This window comes from Leopardus geoffroyi, chromosome C1 (genome assembly GCF_018350155.1).
Source record: "Leopardus geoffroyi isolate Oge1 chromosome C1, O.geoffroyi_Oge1_pat1.0, whole genome shotgun sequence".
Classification (NCBI taxonomy): domain Eukaryota; kingdom Metazoa; phylum Chordata; class Mammalia; order Carnivora; family Felidae; genus Leopardus; species Leopardus geoffroyi.
In genome coordinates this window covers 154,829,199-154,845,939 of record NC_059328.1, presented here as the reverse complement: position 1 = coordinate 154,845,939, position 16,741 = coordinate 154,829,199, and the positions used below count along the sequence as shown (strand labels likewise).

Here is a 16,741-nt window from a genome sequence, read left to right as displayed (position 1 = left end):
CTGGGCAGGGTTGTCCAAGACCACTGACTCACTAAGACACGTGGCTCCGGGGCATAAGTCACTCATGGAGGATATCTCACTAGTTTTTGCTCCCGATGCCTGAGAAGACATGTGTACCCGACTACAATCCTCAGTAAAGACCCCAGACTGCAAGCAAAGATGAGACTCACTCTCCTTTCCAAGTCTCCTGGATGCTCTGTTCATATCTACACTCTCTTTACATCTTCAATAAACTCTGATCTCTCTTCCTCTTGGCTCACACTGGATTTCTATCTTGTGCAAAGCCAAGGACCCTCTTGGCTCGTTCTGAGGGGCCCCTCTGGATTCTCAGACCTGGCTAGTTTGCATCACTATGATAGCATAGGCACCCTAATAAATGGTCTCACAGCCAAGGAGAGAGCCAGTAATAAGTAATATAAAGTGTGGTGAAGTAGAGATGCACACGCAGGCCAAAGGGGGAAGCTGCTACTCAGGTCAATGTCATTTCCCCACGCTTTCCCAGTTTCAGCTGCTCTAAAACCTGGCCAACACCTCCATTTGCATTCAGAAGCAGTCCTTCGCACCATTAGGTTTTACGTTCCCCATCCCCCTTTCCCTTATTAATCTTGTTTATAAAATTAAAGGAGCAATTTTTAGATTACATTGTAATTTAAAGCCCAACTTGGACTTTGGCTCTACAAGAAGGACAAAGGATGGTCGGATATGTGACTCCAAAGGGTTAACAGACAAAGAAATCAAAACCTTCTCTTTTCCAATCACCCAGCACAATGCCCGAAATGCCTTTGGTAGAAAATATCAGCTGGAGGAACAAACTGATTTTATAAGACGCTGCACAATATATGCTACCAAGGAAAGGTAATATGTTAAGCCATTATACCTCAGGATGGCACTCCTATCTATGCCTTTTGGTAATACAGAACAAGTCTAACTAGAGTGACTTTCTTAAAAAGGTAGTGACCGGGCGCCTGGGTGGCGCAGTCGGTTAAGCGTCCGACTTCAGCCAGGTCACGATCTCGCGGTCCGTGAGTTCGAGCCCCGCGTCGGGCTCTGGGCTGATGGCTCAGAGCCTGGAGCCTGTTTCCGATTCTGTGTCTCCCTCTCTCTCTCTGCCCCTCCCCCGTTCATGCTCGGTCTCTCTCTGTCCCAAAAATAAAATGTTGAAAAAAAAAAAAAAAAAAAAAGGTAGTGACCTTGAGTCCTTGTGCCTCTCACTGACCTCGTAGTCTCCTTCTGTTGCAGTAGTGACATTTCCTTGGGATGTACTTGTTCCAAGTCCTGCTCCCTGGCTTCCTCTGTTTCTGTATTTTCTGATCCCTCATATCCCCAGCTGGCACATGGCTTTGGCTTTGACAGATCTGCTTCTACTTCATTGTATCCTGCAAGTCTCAACTCTGAATACCAATTGATTCATTCTTTCCATTATACCTAAATGCTAATTGTGGAGAAAGTGAATCTGAGTGCCCTCATTTAGTCATTCACGCCATTCTATAGAAATGAGATTTGTTTGGGGTGCACTGGGTGGCTTAGTCAGTTACACAGCCAACTCTTGACTTCGGTTCAGGTCATGTTCTCACAGTTCATGGGTTTGAGACCCACATCGGACTCTGCACTGACAGTATGCAGCCTGCTTGGGATTCTCTCTCTCCCTCTCTGCCTCTCCCTCTCTCGTGCTCTTGCTCTCTCTCGCTCTCGCTGTCAAAAATAAACTTAAAAAAACAAGAAATGAGATTCGTTTCCTTTCTGCCCTTAGTTTAGAGGTTAATTATTTATCTAGTAAACGTCTGTTGAGCTTCTATCAGGAACTAGTGACTATCTTATCATTAAAATGATGAAGTAACAATACAGGAAAAAAATTCTTTTCTCTAATGGTGTTTCTTTACTGGGTGTTGTTGGAGAAAGGAGTAGACACATAATAAACAGATAAACAAATTAAATATATACTATGTCATATGGAGATCAATGTTATGGAGAAAAATAAGCAGTTAAGTGGTATAGTGATTACAAGGTTGGCCAATTGAGAACATTTCATTTTTAATTGATTGGAGAGCTAATGTCACAGTGGGGAAGCAGCAATGAAGACGCGGAGGTGGTAAGGAGGCCAGCCGTTTTGACATGCAGTGGAAAAGCAGTCCAGGCCAAAAAAATGGTGTGTGCCCAGGTCTTGGGCTGGGCGCAGTGGGCAATCAGGTTAGACAGGTATTGGGGCTAGATTGCGTAGCACCTGTGAGGGCTTCAGCTATTACTCTACATATGATGGAGGCCACCACAGGGCTTAAGTCATGGAGTGACAAGATCAGACTTATACTTTTAAAGGTGTACTCATTAGTCTGTTATTTCGTAAGAAAACACAGCTCCATGGTAGAGGAAAAGCATGGGAAAAGGGAAAGGTCTGAAATTAAGGAACACACCTAGAGAGGGCTTAGTGACTCAGATGAACAGGTAAAATCAGAAAACCTGACCAGTCAGAGGGCTGGAAAGGTCATAGTTTCTTTTGGGGGGGGGGGGAGAATTTAGAAAAAAGTTAGAAGGGGAGGGGAGTCAAAGTGCTTCCCAAAACAAAATGATTACTTGATTTTTTCCCTATAACTACCTCTGTCTCTAGATTTACCAATTATTTTATGACAGTGAAGGCCATCTTATCTTCCAGGTTTCAAATAGGACCAACTCAGATACATTGGTACCACTTTGTGATGTTGTAAGCGTTCATTTATTACTATAAAGGAATATTTCTTTTAGTTTGGCAGAGAAGATGGAATAAGTCGATGATTACCAATATTCATGGGAAAATGGAGACAAAAAGTTAATAACTATTTTATTCACCATCCTCTCTAAAGTTGCTTATTCAAAATTTTTAAAAAGTCAAACATACAACCACTACCTGCTACCTCAGGGATTGTAGGACTCTGGCTCTGTTTGAAAGTCAGGCAGGCTCCAGCTAAAAATGTCACTTGGTGACCTAATATAACCATTCATTATTTGATTGAAGTGACTCTCTTATCTTCAAGTGACTTACAGAGGTTTTAGAAGAATTGCAGAAAAGCTCCTACAGACTAAAAGCTGTTGATGGATTTCTTTTAATGTTGATATACTCTATTAGTTACAGGAAACTACATGGAAATTTTTCCTTAACTGATATGAAATCTATAAAAATAATTGTGTGGATCATATTTATGCTTCTAGTCCTCTTGGCCCTGAAGAGTCTTGGACAAAATCATTAGAGATTGGACCAGATGACTAGATAGCTGAGGAAGCACAAAGAAAGGGTGGGGAAAATGTCCCAGAGCACAACAGACCCTTGTTGAGAGAGATTTCATCCTACAGATTGTGTTTGCCAATCTGATTCCACTGGAGTGTGCTCTGTTGTAGTACTAAAATTGCAATGCTACAATTATTACCATGACAACAGATGATGCAGGAGAAGCTACATTGTGAGAGATGAAGATCCACACCCCCCCCCCCCCACCCCATTCAGATCTCTGTAGTAAGAGGTGGGAAGGAAGACCAAAGAAAAGTTATTGTGTGTGTCCTTGGATGAGTTTTTCCATCCACATAGTTAAGTGGAAGCAGTCCTAAACAATATTAAGTCACCCTATGACACAGAATACTGTTTTAAGAGTATATGGCTGGCTGGAAGAAAATGTTAGCAAACAGGAACGTATGGATGACTTAATTTACATTTTCAAGCATCAAAAAGATTATGCTATTTCTTGTGTATTTGTTAGAAGTCAAAAGTTTCATAATTCTACTTCAGAGTCCCCTAAAAAAATGATCTTGAGTTTCCTAGGTCCAAAAAAATAAAGTTTTCTTAGTCTTCTTTCTTTCTTTTTTTCTTTCTTCCTTTCTTTCTTTCTTTCTTTCTTTCTTTCTTTCTTTCTTTCTCTCTTTCCTTCTCCCTCTCTCGTTCTTTCTTTTTTTCTTTCTTTCTTCTTGATCTACCTAATGGAATACTATACTATTACTTATCCTGTATCTAATAATTCCTTTTGAGAAGTACATAAAATAATATAACATTCTTAATACTGCTTCTAATACGAAAATAGTTATTTGTATATCTGTCAAATGCTCAGATTTTGAATTAAAATATTTACAACAACATTTTAATACTTTTATATAAACCCAGACATGCAAAAGGCAAGAGATGATTAGTAATTAAGAGAAGAAAATTGTAAGTTATTAATTTTTATGTTAAATTTATGATGTAATAAGAAGTAACTGAGCCAAGAAAGATCACTAAAAGAATGTAAAGGAAAATATAATTTGCCATTTTGAGGTCAGAACTATTATGAGTGATGGGTACAACGATCTTTCTACAAATGGAAATTATTTTTTTTAAATAATAGATTAGAACTTATATGGATCTCCCCTAAAAACTTAAATATTTGTTTTTATTAGGCAAGTTTTACAGAACAAAATACCCAAGGCTGATTTTTTTTTTGATTAGGTAATTATAATACCAGACAGCACAAATATCTAAATAGTAAACTTCCATAACCACACAAATGTGTTTTTATATTCTTTTTATTTCCCCTACAATAAAGATACTTACTATAGAGCTAGGATACAACCATGGGCTCAGGTTGATTACCAAAAACTAGAACAGGAGTGGGGCAGATAGTTGGACCTAGGGATGGAAGCAGAATAAAAATGAAAGCATGGTCCTGGGAACGTGGACAGAAAGTAGGGCAAGTGAATAGAGTCTGAGAAGGATAGAGGGAAATCTCCAAAGGAGAAATGGACAATTAAGGGACTTGAGAGATCTGAGCATTGATTTTTATCAAGGATTTAGTTGCAGAGAACGAGAGGTAGTGGGAACTACCCGGGGTTATAGAGTCTGGAGAAATGCTAGTTCCAAAGATTATGGAATTTGGTACCTCCCCCTTTGGGTTGAGAGGGAACTGGGAAGAATTTCTTTAATCTGAATTCGTGGTGATAATCTGGATCCTCAATTAAAAACACATCTGTTACTTTGAAATTAAGATCTGAGAGGCTGGAGCTGGAAAAAGCTTAGGAGAAAAAAGCAATCTGCGTGTTGTTACTGTTAACCACTAATTTGCCTTCAGGTACAGGGAAACAGTGAAATGTACTGCAGAGGATTTACATTAGGCTAATCATTTAAATTTCCAGAGGATATTTTTAAAAACTGAGAGTCCTAGGAACCATTAGGAATCATGGTATGATGAAATGAGGGAAGCCCGTTGCTTTAAAATTTGGTGTCACCATTTCCTAAATAGGAATTTTTCAGCAAGTTACTTAATTTCTCTGAGCCAACATTTTCCCACCTGTAAAGCAGGGTTAGTAGCTGTTGTGTAGTGTTAGAATGTGCCCTATATATGCTTTCCTAATAATTGGTAACTTCTACATCCTCCATTGCTATGTATTATGTATTGCAGATGTCTTTCATTATAGCTGAAACAAAACCAAAGCCCTTCTCTAAAATCTTGGCTGAGAGGGTAATTTAGCCAGTTTAATATAAAGCAGGGTGATACATTAGGAATGAAGGACTAGACCATACTATTTGCATTTTGAGTCATTGAATGAATGTCGACAGCACAGACGCACGCGCGCGCGCACACACACACACACACACACACACACACATTGAGAGGAGATGATGCTAAGTCTTCTCTTGAGGATGCTCTTGTGGTTCTGATAGTTGGGCATGGCCAGACACTGTCAGGGTGGTCCACTCCTCATCAAGTGACCCTGTCTTGCCAAAAGCCTAATTCACACTCTAGGAAGGATGCTGGGTCTCCCCAAGAAGTCTCTAGAAGCCTAGTCTTACCTACAACAATCTGAGGAGACTGGTCAGGGTATACTCCCTCCCTTGTCAAGTGACCATGTCTTGCCAAAAGGTCACTTAAAACTCCAGGAAAGAGTATGAGTTGAGTAACACCATATATACACTTTTGTAACCTATAATTTCTCCACTTATAACATGAGGATGTTCCTTCTCATTCAATATTTTTCAAAAACTGTGTGTTTTTGTTTTATTTTATTTTTATTTTTGTGCTTCAGGCTACATAGCATTTCATTTAATACCTATGTCATAATAGTTAACTAAAACTCTAAAGGAAGGTGCTTGGTTCCTTTTTAAGTGTCTATTATTATAAATCAAGTACAATTAACATTTCTTTCACATACCTTTGTGTATATCTCTGATTATATCTTTAGGATAAAGTCCTGGAAGTGGAAGTCCTGAGCTTTCAATACACATTGCCAAATCACCTGGCAGAAAGGTTCTACCAGTTTGTTTCTTTAATGGTGCGTTGGGATATCATTTTACCACACCATTGCCATAACTGTGGCATTGCTATTTTTAAAAATTTCTGTGAGTTTTTCAGATGCTCCTTAAGAATAAGAGCTCAAACCTTCAGTGTTTACCACATGCCAGGCACTATTTTAGCATTTTACATATGTATTACACTGGATTCTAAGGCGGCATCTCTATTCCCCTAGTGTGCACGCCTTGTATACCCCCAGGATTGCAAATATGGGGAGATATCACTCCTGTGACTATATTCACATTATAAGGTAAAGGGATTTTGCATATGTAATTAAGGTCCCATATCAGTGACCTGATAAGAGATTATCTAGGTGCGCCCGACCTGATCACATGAATCCTTTAAATCTAGAGGTGAGAAATTAAGGTGAGAAGGATTCAAAGCAAGAGATTCTCTGTAGCTGATTTGAAGACAGGAGTCCTGTGACATAGATTGTGTGCAGCCTCTAGGAGCTGGGAGCAGCTTCAGCCACAGCAAGCAGAAAACAGGGAAACAGTCCTACAACCACAAGAAGCTGAATTCTGCCAAAAAGAATGAGTTGGGAGGTAGATTCCCCACCGCCCCCCGCCCCCCCAATTACCAGACAAGAACTCAGCCAAACTGACACCTTGGTTTCCACAGAGTGAGATCCTAAGCAAAGAACTTAGCCACACAGTGCAGGGCTTCTGACCTATATTCTAATAAATGGGCATGGTTTTAAGTTGCTAAATTTGTGGTAATTTGTTATAGAGCAACAAAAAATTAAAACAATTATATATAATCTCATTTAATCTTCCCTGCACACATATGAAATAGGCATTATTATTAACATTTTCCAAAGAAAAACTAAAGCATAGAGAAAGGAGGTGACTAGGCAAAGGTTGGAGAGCTAATTAGTCTTAGAAGCAGCACTCAAACTTAGGCATTGGGCACTTGGGCACCATATTCTTCATTACCATACTCTTTCTGGTCTGTTGATGGCATCTTACTGCTTGAAATTGGTTTTCCCCAAATATCTGTGTGAGTTAGAACTACCTTTTTCCATTTCCTCCCATTTTCAATGGGTTTCTGTGTGTTTGTGTTGTGCGTATTTGTCTAAGTTACTTAACATTCTTTTTCCCAGTATATACATTGTTTGTGTTTACAGACATTTTATTATAGCTATAAGAAGCACACTCTGGTTTGTGATTTTTGGTATTTTTACGTTACCTTTACAGAAGAAACTGGTCATGAACACTTTGGACACCTAAGTGCCTTCTTAGAATTTAAATCAGAATTCTTTGAGATTTCTTCATAATTGTCCTACTTTTTTCTTGATTAATAAATTGCTTTTCTTTTAAATAAATAGATCATAATAATGTTGTCGAGTCCTTACTTGGTGCCAGAAACTAAATTCTGTGAATGTGTTATCTCATTTGCACTTACACTGATTCTGATATAAGTATTATTGTTTCCTTGTTATCATTGAGCAACATGAAGCTTAGAATGTACATTTCTTATGTATATTGGACATAATGCTCCTTTGTGACAGTAAATATTTTGAAACATGAGTACACATGCTACTTTGTAAAAAATTTAAAAACAAGGCATAGGTGGAAAAAAAGAATATAAAATTTGAATACATTACTTTTATGAAGAATATGTAATTCATGGAGTACTTTTGGAAGTATTTTTGTATTGGAAACATTGGAACTATTCTCATATTGAAAAAATTATTAAAATATATACCATATTTTAGCCTTCAAGTTAGAGATTCTTCAAGAGATTATAGATGTACATCTGTCTTAAAAATGATTAACGTAGCATATACCAAACTTGATCCATAACATTTTAGTGGATGAAGTTTTGTGTTGGAAAGGGGATTTATGATCAAATAAGTCTTAAAAATTCTTATACTCTTTTTGGAGAACCTCACTGCACATTAATAAAGGCTATCCAGAAATTGGTATTGTTTAAATTTTGTCCAGATTCTTACAAATTTATGTAAGCATAGAATATTGGGAGGGGCACCTGGGTGGTGGCTCGGTCAGTTGAGCATCTGACTTCAGCTCAGGTCACAATGTTGCCGTTCGTGGGTTCAAGCTCAGAGTGGAGCTCTGCACTGATAGTGTGCAGCCTGCTTGGGATTCTCTGTCTCCCTCTCTCTCTGCCCCTCCCCCACTTGTACTTTCTCTTTCTGTCAAAATAAAGAAGTACACTTAGAAGAAAAGAATATTTTTTCATGGAATATTCAGTAACTCAGAACTTCAAAAAATGCCTTACCGGTTTGATATTTTGAAAGTCCTATCATTGCTATTCATTAATGATTCTAGGATTTGTTTTCACAATTATGAAAACATAGAAAAACACCATCTCATACAATACTAACTTAACTAGCTGATGTCCAATGATTTCATTTCAGTTAATATGGAAAAGTGGAAAAACTTGCCAATCTAGCGGAATTGTGTGGGTTTTTTAATCCTTTAAATGAAGAATAATACTTAGGAAGCCATTAAAAACCCTGGGTATTATTTGGCTCCATTCTTCCATTCCTGACTTCTATTCAGCTTGTAAACAGAAAAGGATGACTAACAATAACATTAATAACTAAAATTACACACAATTCCATACTATGTTCCAAATTCTGTAGTGAAGTGTTCAGTATACGTCTATCAATCTTTACAGCATCACCCAGGTTGACAACTGAATTTCACAGAAAGGGAAACAGAGGCTCAGACAGCTTAAGTCAGTTGCCCAAATTACAGAGGCAATAAGATGGTATAGCTCAGAGCTGAACTACAGTCTGCCTGACTGCAAAGTCCACTATGCATCCCATCAATTATTATGCTGTACTACCTAAAAAAAAAAAAAAAAAAAAAAAAAACTAATAGGCAAGCCAAAGTTAAAATACCCCATTAGCTCAAAGTATGCATTTCTGGAAACAGGCATGCTGACTGGCTGATTAAATCACTTACTTAGAGTATAAACATGTACACCACAGTATAGTTCCCACATAAATGTGCACAGTAATGGTATATTAGGAATCACTCTTTCTCTTCAGACTCCCAGACATCACATCAGAGCATAACATTCTTTTTTTTCTTTTTGGTCAGTTCTATCTGGCTGTGGTAGACTGTGGGACTTCCACTGGTGCTATATTATCTGCCTACCTTTACTTTGAGACATATTAAAATGGATATATGAACTCTCAGCATGCAACCTTGATTTCTTGGTAGCTGATTCAGGATTGTCATTTGCCAAGCATTATGGCTTACAATTGTTCACCAGAACACAATATAAATGCAGAAAAGTGCGCCCAGAGCACAAGAAAAATATTGCTGAACAACTTAACTCAAGAGAGTGAAGAATAATTGACTAAGAGTATATGTATGAGAGCACTCAGATTGCAATAAAATACATATTACTACATTTTCTTACACAGATATTATTTAATGCTTTTATATTAATACAAATATAATTATGTTAAAATTAATTATGCTATAATTAATGTTAATTTACAACTAATCCATTCATTTAATAAGTGATAATCTGTGTGTGTGTGTATCAAAACACAGCAACGGTATAATGAAACAGCACAGTGCAGGGAGTCAAGAGATGTGACGTATATGCAGATGAAATCTCTTGTCAAAGTAGGAGAGCTCAGAGGAGTTTGTACAAATACGTAATTTTGCATGGCTTAACAACATTTACATGACATGGACGTTGTTACATTGAAAAGCATTAACAGAGCAGCACCTGGAAAGAAGGGACTGCCTCAGAATGGAAGGGGCCTCTGTCACTGGGAGAGTATAAGACAAGGGCAAGATGACTATCTGACACAATTATTCTTATTCAACCAGCAAACAACTGATTATACTATTGTTCATACTAGATGTTGTCTACAACTCTACTAGATGTTGTCGACAAAGGACACGCCTGCCACCAAGAATTATAGTTAACATAGTTGAATAAAAGCTCATAGAAAAGTCAAAAAAGTGCCTGTCACGACCACACTGAGAAGCTGGGGCAGGAAGGGTGGGACAAGCCTGAGGTAATTCTGGGCTGTTTTTACTGACTCTGCACGTAAGTTGTATGGAGATTTCTGAATATAGAAGCTTAAAATGGCAGTCCCCAAGCTCAGTTTCCCATGTGACACTGAGCCCTAGAGGACTTTGGTGCACAGCACAGGAGAGTTCACTTGGGACCCCTTGCTGATTTAGTTACCATATTGGGCAAACAATCTAAAACTTGAAGTATGAGTTTTACCAGCTACCAGAAAGGAATTTGGAGAAAGCAAAAGAATGATTTTTTGTATAATGTTTGAAAATCTTTTCTCGAGTGTTTCTGGCTTAATATGCTGACAGCATCACACCCAGTATCACCTGGGTAATGACTGATGACAGATATTGATTTTCCGCGGCTGGCCTAACACGGGATAGGAAAGGAAATCTTTGTAAATGCATTCAGGAGTCCTGTTTGGGAAATTATTTGTTTCATTCATTAAATATATTGTGATATATCCACAACATGACAGCAACCAATTGTATCAACAGTTACTAGAAAACAAAACTAAGACTCATTTTTTACCCTGACAGCAAGCTCACAAGAAGTCAAGGAGACTATGACGGTAAGTCAAAGACATCAGTAAAAGGATACCAGAGGCAGGTCTAAAGTGGAGAGTTCTGTGCAACTGTGAAACTCCTGGGCTGTTATGCTTTTGGTACCATCTGGCCACACCATGCTTTTTTGCCTTCTTCCAAAGTCCTCCTAAAAGCATCCTTTTATTGCATCCAGTATTTAATGCATTATATCCAATATTGAATACAAACATAGTGTTTAGCTGTTGTTATTTTGCATAAGCAAATGCTCAGTTTCTTACTAAAAAATCACCATGGGAATCCCTCTCTGTGCCTTTCTTTCTAGATAGGTAAAATGAACAGTCCAGGAAGAAACCATCTCTACAAGCCAGTCCCATGTTTCTAGGGTAACAGAAGACTAAAATGTTCAAAGGGAATACATGAAAATCAATAAGTATTTGCTAAAGAACTTCATAGTCAATATTCTTTGAAGATACAAAAAAATTCGCATAATTACTGCTTTTCCCTGGTAGTTGGTGGTTTTTGCACAAATGGGCACGCGAATCAGGAGAAACATAGAAATGTGTGTGCACTGGGGCGCCTGGGTGGCCCAGTTGGTTGAGCACCCCACTCTTTTTTTTTTTTTTAATTTTTTTTTTCAACGTTTATTTATTTTTGGGACAGAGAGAGACAGAGCATGAACGGGGGAGGGGCAGAGAGAGAGGGAGGCACAGAATCGGAAACAGGCTCCAGGCTCTGAGCCAGCAGCCCAGAGCCTGACACGGGGCTCGAACTCACGGACCGCGAGATCGTGACCTGGCTGAAGTCGGACGCTTAACCGACTGCGCCACCCAGGAGCCCCATGAGCACCCCACTCTTGATTTAGACTCAGGTCATGGTCTCATGGTTCATGGGCAGAGCCTGCTTGGGATTCTCGGTCTCCCTCTTTCTCTGCCCCTCTCCCCACTCTCTTTCTCAAAAATAAACATTTTTTTGAAACCAATTTGACAATAAACCTCATATATTGAAAAAATAAATAAACATTTTTTTTAAAACATAAAAAGAAAAAAGAAATATGTGTATCACCTTTTGTTGTTGTTTTAGAAGATAGTGTGTTAAGCTCTTGATCTGACTAAAAGTACAAAGACTTTGGAAATAAATCACGTAAGTTCTATTCACTTCTTAGCCATGAGATTAGCGAGAATAGCAAGGTTGCACTCCTGTCAAGTGGTTTTCTGGCTAAAATATTATTCTTAGAATTAGGATTGACATTTATCAAGGTCCTCAACTGAATACTTAAAAAGTTATGTTGAGTCTGTATTCTCAGAGTATGCGCATTCAGCAATTTTGGGGTCAAACTATTTAGTCTATTACAACAGCTGAGATCTGAACAATTGGGAAATCAAATGATCTGACAACTGATTCATCGAGTCTGTGAAACATCCAACTGTGATCATTAACTGGAGAATCAAATCCGTTTCCTGCTTTTTGATTTACAAAGTGGTAAATAAAGAGTAATGATGCTGTTTGGGACCAATCCCCTTTCTATACCTATATAAGCCCTATCTTGTACTATCAAGTATTAAATATGTACTAAGTCAAAAATAACTTCTGATCAATAACATTTTTGAATTATGGCCTACCAGAGTACAAATGCTAAGGCAATTTTTCATTTGCTTGAATTACCTGGGTACATAGCACAATCTGAACATTGTGAAACCAGACCCAAGCTTTCTTACCCCGGTGTAATTTCCATTTCTTTTAAATCCCATCCTTCCATTCCCAGCAGTGTGGGGTTATTTGCCAAACTAGCATATTTCCATTATGGTTGTAAAGTTGTCTGCCTACATACATTATAGGGGAAGCTATTAATATTTCATTTTCCTGAATACATTTTGTGAGACTTAAGAGACCCATGTGAACTTACCTACGAATCTGGCAAGCTACTTTTAGCAAATAAAGAACCATCGAGCAGTAAAGAGGCATTACTAACAAACTGTATTTTAAAATCATCTGCAGCTGAGAGTCAGCCTGTACAATGCATTATTCTCAGGAACCTGACACACACTTAATTTTGATCGTGCCTAAAATAAGGGTTATTTGCCCAGGTTGCATAATCCATCTGATTTGCTAGTGTGTTCTTTAATGTCATCTGTCTTTATGCTGAAAGAGCTGCCATTGAAGTGCTTTGCTCATGTTAATTGATGAAAACTAAGTGCTTCCCATCACCCTAACTCTTTTTGAAAAATAATGTTCTGACATACCAAATTAATTTAAGTAATGTATTGGCTAGATATTAAATATATTAAAATATAGTTTAAGCATGTGGCACTTTATTTGCTATATCGCTAACAATAAATCTAAACGACTGAGGTTAATAATGGAAATAAACTATTATATGTCAAAAACATTTAAATGAGAGGGAAAAGAGAGTTAGGAATCTCACCTGAATTATAACAGAATAATAGGAGAGACAGAAAAGCTTTATGATGATTTTTCTCTCTCACCAATTAGGTGAGAGAAAAAAATTTATAATGAAAATATTTATATTTATGTATTTATTTCTGAAAATGTTTTAATTTAGGAAATTGCTTAGGGTGAAATATGATGATAGTTGTGTTTTTATTTCTTATTTTTAAAAAAGGCACACAGAATGAAATTTTATTTCCAAATACAGCAAAAGTCTTCAAATAAAACAAAAAGAATATATTTCTATTTATAATTCCTTTTAAATGTCAAATACATTATGTTAATAATATTAAAACAGCTTTAGGTTGTTGTATCTATTTTGTATATATTAGATTTTGTATATATTAGATTACAAAGGTAAGGAAATGACAGCATTATAGTAACAGTATGGACATTAAGTTTAAAAACGTCTTAATCTGTCAAAATATGAATTTAATCCTGTTCACTATCCATAGCCTGAACATTTATCTCAAGCTTTTCTTTTTATGATTAAAATGACTGATGCATTAAAATATGTTTCTTAATTTTATTGTCTCATTCAGTGTGCTACTAACCAGTACGAACATGAAGAGAAAAAGGAAAGTATTATGCAAAGGGAACACACACAACATAGAACATAGAAAGAACTATATTTGCATCTTAAAAACGCTCTGAAGGAAAAACAAATGGTCTTGCTTTTGCCATTTCTCACAGAACAGCCATACATGGTTTTCATTTGCCTTGTTTCATCCTTCACTTGGACAGGAAGCCCTTAACTGTTTTCTTTCATGCTTTTTTTTTCCTCTCCTGCCTCCACTCCAGCAAGCGCGCGCGCGCGCACACACACCCCCAACACACACCCGCCTCCCCGCCCCCGCCCCTCTTTTTCGTGCAGTCTCTGCAGTGAAAGCTACCATAGTTATCTCATGGAGTCGTCGCATGCAGACGCCTCATGCAGACGTCTGCCAGTGGATGATAGGAAATGCTGATTGAGAAAGGGTTTATCTACTTTTCATCCAAAATATGAGCCATTAAGGAAATTATAAAAAGCAGCAACAATATACTCTGGTTTTATTCAGAACCTTTCCCTTAGCGATTATTAAAAGGATGATATTTTTAGCCAAAGAAAGCAAAATGCATCTGCAGCAGCTGGTTTCCAAGGAAACAGAATAATTTAAAACCATGTGGAACTCTGCTCTCTAATTTTCATCAATTCCCCTTCATTCCTGGAGGTAGCTTTACTCAGAATTTATAATTTCCAAAAAATATAACTGCCTTGATTTATTTTTTTCTAACACGTTTTGGGAGGTGACTGTCCGGTCTCCTAGATCACCTTAAATTACAACCTAGGAATAGATTAATTTCTACCTTCATTTTGTTTTAAAAACCAAGATCAGCAGATTTCATCAATAATTAGAAACATAGCAACATCACAGTACCTTATAATGATGTTTGAAATCCAGAAATAGTTCAAAACAAACCAGGCAAGTGTATTTGCTTGGGTCAATATGACATAAGTGTGTGAACATACTATCAGCTTTATTTAGTACGTTTAGGAAATTTAAGATAGTTCTCCATTCATTTAGGTAATCTTTCCTAATATTCAGTAATTTTTCTCCCTCTCTTTTTTTTTTTAATTTTGCAAGAACTGTTATGTTTTTGTCTTTCACTCAAAAACAAAATCCATTCTCAAATGAAAACAAAAAGCAAAAACAAGATAAAGAAATTCTTAGATATTATATATATTCATTCCTATTAGTTTGTGATTCAAAGGAAGTATTTAAAAATATTTGAATGCATCATTTACACCAGTGAAAGACTTTTATTTTATTATAATCAACAAGTATTAATTGTCCGTGTGCCCAAGTCAGTAGTAATATTTCTTAAAAGCTCAGTTTTAATGAGGTTCCCCCTCCCTTAATTGACCCATATTTATGAATTAAAATAACTATAAAATTAAATGACTTGTAGTAAAATTATTTTTCTTCTTTTTACTGTAAGTGTGTCATTTACTCTACATATTTAGAACTCTAGCTTATTTTCCCTAAGGGAAAATAAAACGCAATATTAAGAGATACAAGCAAATCTTAACTTCTGAGCTGTTAAAAAAAATGATTGCCCTAGTGATATCACCAACAATACAAATGCTGCAAAGGAACCCTTATCTAGATACATCTGATTGATAAATGAAACTGCCAATGAAATTTGCCTATTAAGATGCTATTTTTTTACAGAAATGCTTAATCCTTCAGAAACAGGTTTCTGAGCTTTTAAAATGAAAACGGCCCTATGCATGTTGATAAACAGAGTTGTTTACCACATAAGCTTACAATTTACTAAATAAAATGACACAACCACTCAAAATCATGAGATTTATCAAGAGGAGTAAGTTAAATAAAAGAGCTTAAAAGCACACAAATCATTCATTCTAAAGTAGTGCTTAAAGAGTCTACAACCTGCAAAAATTATTTTCCTAGACCACTTATTGTATTGTTAATATTGAAAGACACCACATGAAATTTTATGTCGTATATTCAGAGAAAACTCCATTTTCCCAGAACCTGTGGAATTTACCGGGCTGTCCTCCTCCTTCCTTTCATTCCCAATCACATAAACTTGAATAAAGCAAAAAAGACACACGGTGACTCATTTTCTCTATTAATTTCGCTTCAATAACACTTTCCTGGAAAGTTATCCAGGGTTAAGACATGCCTCTGGGGTTTTTATCAGCTAGTGGTGTTGCAGAGAGAAGAAACAGCTCAGCCAAAGCTCCCTTAAACAATGAATGGGACACACTTTCGGGAAATGTCTGCAGAATAATGTTCGTATCATAAAATTGTCTCAATAGGCACTGAGAAGCATTCTAGTTTGAAGAAAAAGATTTTTTTTTTCCTTTTTTGCTCTTACCTGTAAATATGGTTTCTGTACTTCAGCTCCGTCAGAACAGACTGAAGAGTTCACGCCTCCCTCGTCGATCCATCAGGCAGCAGCCGACCAATAACAAAGCCAGATCCTGGCTTCTCAGGCTCCTGCTCCTGCTCTGCTTCCATCCCAGGTTTCCTCCCACCCCCACTCTCTTAGAGGGCAAATCTTTGCAGCTGGGAGAGAGGAAGGGAGTGGAGAAAAGGAATACGAAGAGGAAAGGAATAAAGAGATGAAAGATATTTCAAAGAATAGCTGCAAACTATTAAAAAAGATATATATATCTGCGGATGAAAGCCGAAGTAAAATGTCTTGCTTTGGATTTAGGAAAATAGGGTTAATCAGTGTCTCAACCACCTGAAATCAAAGCAAAAGACTCAGGATAAAACCTAGGTAAATTGCCTATCTTTTCAGCTCCCACTGATTTTTCTCTGGGGGGAAAAAAATGATCTTTTCGTTGTACATTTTGATATGTAGATAGAGGAGGTTGAGACTGAATATCGAGATAACATTATGCATATGTAGTTTGCAAAGAGATAAAATTAAAATGAATCA

General features: G+C 37.2%; 1 protein-coding gene across 1 annotated transcript in view; it reads right to left on the bottom strand.

Moving 5' to 3' along the window:
• The window catches only part of CSRNP3 (cysteine and serine rich nuclear protein 3), a 212,860-nt gene extending 196,570 nt beyond the window's left edge, over positions 1 to 16,290 (bottom strand). The window contains exon 1 of the mRNA XM_045480060.1: positions 16,172 to 16,290. The gene's annotated coding sequence lies outside the window, so the exon portion shown is untranslated. The remainder of the gene's footprint in view (positions 1 to 16,171) is intronic.
• Positions 16,291 to 16,741: the final 451 nt, after the last annotated feature.